Source organism: Grampus griseus, assembly GCF_964374135.1.
Source record: "Grampus griseus genome assembly, chromosome: X".
NCBI classification, from domain to species: Eukaryota; Metazoa; Chordata; class Mammalia; order Artiodactyla; family Delphinidae; genus Grampus; species Grampus griseus.
Genome location: NC_138999.1, coordinates 45,501,323 through 45,507,828, shown reverse-complemented (window position 1 = coordinate 45,507,828; position 6,506 = coordinate 45,501,323).

Genomic DNA, 6,506 nt, shown 5'->3' with positions numbered 1-6,506 from the left:
TCAATTTTTAAAAAATTAATTTATTTTTAATTTTTGGCTGCATTGGGTCTTTGTTGCTGTGTGCGGGCTTTCTCTAGTTGCGGTGAGCAGGGGCTAGTCTTCGTTGCAGTGTGCGGGCTTCTCACTGCAGTGTCTTCTCTTGTTGCGGAACACAGGCTCTAGGCGCACAGGCTTCTGTAGTTGTGGCTTGCGGGTTCTAGAGTACAGACTCAGTAGTTGTGGTGCACGGGCTTAGTTACTCTGCGGCATGTGGGATCTTCCCAGACCAGAGCTCAAACCTGTGTCCCCAGCATTGGCAGACAGATTCTTAACCACTGCACCACCAGGGAAGTCCAAACTGTCAATTTTTAAAGTTGTTTTAAAAATGAGAAAATGGGTGATTGATATTTACACGCTTATTTATCATTTCTGGTGCTTTTTCATTCTTTGTTTGAGTCTTATTTTCCATCTGATATCATCTTCATTCTATCTGAAGGACTTTTTAAAACTTTTTTTTGTGTGCAGGTTTGCTGATGAATTCTTTGAGCATTTGTATCTCTAAAAAAGTCATTATTGGGGCTTCCCTGGTGGTGCAGTGGTTGAGAGTCCGCCTGCCGATGCAGGGGACACGGGTTCGTGCCCCGGTCCGGCAAGATCCCACATGCCGCGGAGCGGCTCGGCCCGTGAGCCATGGCCGCTGAGCCTGTGTGTCCGGAGCCTGTGCTCCACAACGGGGAGGCCACAACAGTGAGAGGCCCGCGTACCGCATTAAAAAAAAAGTCATTATTTTGTCTTCATTAGTGAACATTATTTTATCTTGGGTTTCAAATTCAGTGTGACAATTCTTTTCTTTCATTACATTAATGATGTTACTCCACTGGTTTTTTTTTTGTTTTGTTTTGTTTTGTTTTTGCAGTACGCGGGCCTCTCACTGTTGTGGCCTCTCCCGTTGCGGAGCACAGGCTCCAGACGCGCAGGCTCAGTGGCCATGGCTCACGGGCCCAGCCGCTCCGCGGCATGTGGGATCTTCCCGTACCGGGGCACGAACCCGTGTCCCCTGCATTGGCAGGCGGACTCTCAACCACTGCACCACCAGGGAAGCCCCCTCCACTGTTTTTTGGTTCCCACTGCTTCTGAAGAGAAATGTGCTGTTATATTTTATCTTTGTTCCACCTTACATAATGAGTCTTTTTTTCCTCTGGATGCTCTTAAGATTTTCTTTTTTATACCTTTTAAACATTTTGATTATAGTGTGCCTTGGTGAAGTTTTATGTTTCTTATGCTTGGGATTCATTGAGCTTCTTGGATGCGGGTATACGGTTTGCACTAAATTTGGAAAATTTTCAGCTATTATTTTTGTAAATATTTTTGTGTTCACCTTCTTTCAGCAACTTCTAATATATAGGCTATTTAAAGTTGTCATACATTTCACTGTTCCTCCATTCCTTTTTAAGGAAGCTTTCTCTTGCGCTTCATTTTGGATTTTTGTTGTTGTGGTTTTGGGGGCTTTTTTGTTTTTAAAATTTCTTGGCTGCACCATGCAGCATGCAGAATCTTAGTTCTCCGACCAGGGATTGAACCCCTGCCCACTGCATTGGAAGCTCGGAGTCTTAACCACTGGACTGCCAGGGAAGTCCCCATTTTGGATGTCTTTAAAATCTCTTTATGTTTCAAGTTCACTAGTCTTTTCTTCTGAAATGTCTAATCTGCTGTTAATTTCATCCAGTGTATTTTTTTTTTTGTCTAAGACCATGTGTTACTCATCTCTGGAAGTTCAATTTGAGTCTTTTAAAAATAATGTCACAAGAGTCATGTACCAAAATGTTCATTGCAGCTCTATTTACAATAGCCAGGATATGGAAGCAACCTAAGCGTCCATCAACAGATGAATGGATAAAGAAGATGTGGCAATATATACAATGGAATATTACTCAGCCATAAAAAGAAATGAAATTGAGTTGTTTGTAGTGAGGTGGATGGATCTAGAGTCTGTCATACAGAGTGAAGTAAGTCAGAAAGAGAAAAACAAATACCGTATGCTAACATATATATATCGAATCTAAAAAAAAAAAGGTCATGAAGAACCTAGGGGTAAGACGGGAATAAAGACACAGACCTACTAGAGAATGGACTTGAGGATATGGGGAGGGGTAAGGGTAAGCTCTGACAAAGTGAGAGAGTGGCATGGACATATATACACTACCAACGTAAAATAGATAGCTACTGGGAACCAGCCGTATAGCACAGGGAGATCAGCTCGGTGGTTTGTGACCACCTAGAGGGGTGGGATAGGGAGGGTGGGAGGGAGGGAGACGAAAGAAGGAAGAGATATGGGAACATATGTATATGTATAGCTGATTCACTTTGCTATAAAGCAGAAACTAACACACCATTGTAAAGCAATTATACTCCAATAAACATGTATAAAAAAATAAAAAATAATGTCATGTCTTCTATTAGCATACTTAATTTTTCCTCTATTTTCTTCAACATGTAGAATACTTTTATAATAGCTGTTTTAATGTCCTTCTCAGGTAACTTTATCACCTGTGTTATTTCTGAGTCTGTTTTATATTGATTAATTTTTCTCTTCATTACTGATTGCATATTCTGCCTCTGTGCATGACTAATAACTTTTTACTGATGCCAGACATTGTGAATTTTATCTTCTTAGGTTACGAATTTTATAATAACAGTAGTAATAATTCGTTTAAGTGATTTTGAGCTTCGTACTGGGACACAGATGAGTTACTCGGAAACAGCTTTATCCTTTTCAGGCTTGCTTTCAAGCATTATTAAGAGGGGACCAGAACAGTCTTTAGTCTAGGGTGAATTTTCCTGACTACCAGGGTAATACCTAGCTGAGAAATCCACCCAATACCCTGAATAGTTTGAGGTTTTTTCACCTCTGGCAGGTGAGAAGATAAACTATTTCCACCCCGCTGAGAGCTCTGAAGTCATCCACCCATTCCTTTTTGGTAGTTCTTTTTCCAGCCAGAAATCAGCAGGAGACTCCCAAGGGAACCCTCTGCAGCTCTCCAAGCTCTCTCTCTCTTTCTCTATCTCTGCAGTCCTCCCCCATCCATCCAGCTCCCTTTTCTCTGGTCCTGTGCTCTAGGAATTCTAGCTGCCTTGGCCTCCCGGAATGCTGAACTCTGTTTCCTCAGCTCTGGGAGAATGCTGGCCTCTGTCTAGGTTCCCTTTCCCTGAACTGAAGCCGGGAAAGCCTCTCTAGGAAGTAAACTTGGAGAAATCGTAGTGCACACCACATTTTTCCCCATCTCTCAGGTATCAACATCCTGCATGCCTGTTGTACCACATCCGAAAACTGTCACTTCCAATTTTCTAGTTATTTAAAGTGGGAGGATAAATCCAGACCCTGTTACTCCATCATGGCCAAAACCAATTCTTAGTTCAGTCTTAATTAGTCCTTGAATGCTCTGTTCAGAGGATCAGTTATCTTTCTCATATGACGTGTGTGCGTGCTGTGATGAAGAGGTTGAGGGAAACTCCTGAGGTTCTGTCAGTGTAAAGATGTAACTGCTGTTGCTATCCTGACAATTACCACTGTTGATGATGATGAGAAGGCATCATGTGTAAAGCATGTGGCAGCCGAGCATGAGTTAAAGAGCACCTGCTATACTAGAGGCGGAAGAGAATGTTGTTTTACGTCAGGACAGAGTCAGAGAGCACAGTGTGTGAATCCAGGCTTTGCCATGAACTAGTGGAGAGACCCTGGGCAAGCTGTCTAACTCTTTGATACCTCAGTCTCCTTGCCCATTGTTCTATTAGCAGAATCAGGGGTGAATGTGGCCTGTTGCAGCCATGCAAAGGAGGGAGTGCCAGGAAGGAGGTTGTGAAGGGTCAGCTGGGGCAAGGGGCAGAGGATTCCTAGAACGTGGGGCCTCAGAATGCCTTGCCCAGCAGCAGGCAGAGGTGGGTTCAGCCTTGGACATGATCCTGCAGGTGACTAAGAGGTCTCTGGAGGACAAGACCCACAGGATGGATTCTCCAGCCCACAGGACATGCACAGAGAGGAGTGGTCACTGAGACTGAGAGTACTCCGAATATCTGGTCTTTCCAATTCATGCGGTGGGGACCACATTTCTTTCCGGGATTATGCAGATGCGGTCTTGATTGGCTTTGACTGTGTTTCTGATGTCAGTGGCTACTGCTGTCACTGACATTGATGTGGAATAAGGCACAGACAGGGGTAATGGGCAGGAGCTCTGGGTATGAGTATGGTGTTTCCCCCTCTGGTGAGCCTGAGTAAGTTAGTGAGCTGATGTACAGTACATCAGTTTATTCATCTGTAAAATAGTGATTAATAATAATAACCACCTCCCAAGGATGTTAGAAGGAGTTAACGGATGGTTAAAATAGAGCATCTCTGGAAACAATAATAATGACAAAAACATTAATAATACTGGCTAATATTTATCTCACATTTATTCTGTGCCAGGCCCTGCGAAAACTCTTATTGGGATCATCTCACTTACACCTCGTGAAAGCTTGTGAGGATTGATACTATTACACAGTGGAGAAGATGGAGGAACAGAGAGAGAAAGGGAATGAACCAGTCACACAGCTGATATGAAGAGGACAAGCTGAGATCGACACTCAGGAAAATGCCAGAACCAGTGCCAGTGTTCGGGCTGGGCCGTGGAGAGATCTATTCCAGATGGGGCTCTGCTGGGGCTGAAAAGTAGAAGAAGGAATCAGAGTGGGCTGCTGTGGGCAGTGAGTACTGGGAAGATACACCGAGTGGACGAAGGGGTTGAAGGGCAGTGATGATGCCTACCGACGCGGGGGATTGGAGTGTCGACTGAGGACCCTAGGAACGGAGGAGAAAGAGGACGGTATGGGAATCAGAGGGAACATCACTGGCTGAGAACAAGGACCCTTCTGGATGTTAATGTTAACTCCTGAATTTGTTCGTTCATTCATTCACTCATTCATTACTTCACAAACCATTTCCTGAGCTGCTGCTGTCTTCTAAAAGGGCTCCAAAAAGGAGCGCTCAGACTCAATCCTGCTCCCAGACATATTGTTCTACATGACTTACACAGAGATAGACTGAACCACAATTTTTGTGAATTTAATTTCTATCATTAAAAAAAAGAAGAAGAATATGACAAGAACCCAGACTTCCGGCTTCTCTGGGAAAATCACAACCCCTGCCCATGCAGGGGTCTCATTCCTGCACAAAGATAGTAGGCGATAGCAGCATTGTGGATGCCCCCTCAGACAGGGTAAGGGTCTGGGGTCTGCGCCAGCCCCATCTTCTCTATCGTACCCACACGCTGGCCTCTGCCTGGGTTCCCGCTCCCTGCACTGATGCCTGGAAATCCTCTCCAGAAGTAGGCTGGGGGAAAGTGTAGTGCTCACCTCATTTTCCCCCTTTTCTCAGGTATCAGCATCCTGCATGCCTGTTGTAGTGCATCTGAAGACCGTCACTTCCAAAGTTTTAGTTACTTAAAGTGGGAGGATAAATCCAAACCTGCTCATTCATCGTGGGCAGAACCAATTCCTAAGTCAGTCTTAATTAGTCCTTGAATGCTGTGTTCAGAGGATCGGTTCTCTTACTCGTCTGACATGTGTGTGTGTCCTGTGATGAAGAGGTTGAGGGATGCTCCCAAGGAGTTTACATCAGTGTAAAGATGTAACAACTGTTGATATCCTGACAATTACCACTATTTATGATGCTGAGGAGGTTGTTGTGAGGGTCTGGGGTCTGCACCAGCCCCATCTTCTCTATCGTACCCACACCGGAAGCCGATTGGCAGGGAACATTTACCATACCCATGTGCTGCCCTTCCCTACCCTCACATGAGCTGCGCTCCCTAATGCACAATAACTGCCTGGCCCTGGGGCATGTAAATTTGAGAACCCTGTTGCTGGAGACCCTCCAGATGCCCTCACACAAAAATGCTCTGTGGTACAGGTATTGTTTTCACCACATGACTTTGCTTTAGACAGAGTTATTCAAATAATACGTGAATAAGTGGCTGCTGTGAAAGATTCCATTAGTACATCAGTACATGGACTACACAGGTCATCACATTCCTCCACATTCTCTGCTTCCTGGGCCTACCAGTGGGGCTAGTTATAGGTGCTTCCTTGCTCCTTTCAAAAAATATTTCTCTGTATTTAAACCACACACACACACACACACACACACACAGCAGGCCCCACTATGAGCATCTCCCATTTGCTTCCCCTCCCACCTAATATTAACAGCATGTCCTGAAGAAGATCCCTCTGATCAGTACACACTGGTCCCCTCATGCTGTTCCATGGCCAGTGTGTGCTCCATGGTGTAACATGAACCACTCACCGTTTGTTTACAACCCAACCATCATCGACTCTTAATGGACATGAAGAGGTTTTACACAATTGTTTGCTACTATCTTCCTTCTACACACAACTCTGTGAATGTGTGTGTTGATTATACATTTTTAAAGTGGAGCTGCTGGGTCAAAACTCAGTCATTCACCAATCATCCACTGAGCACCTACTATGTGCTG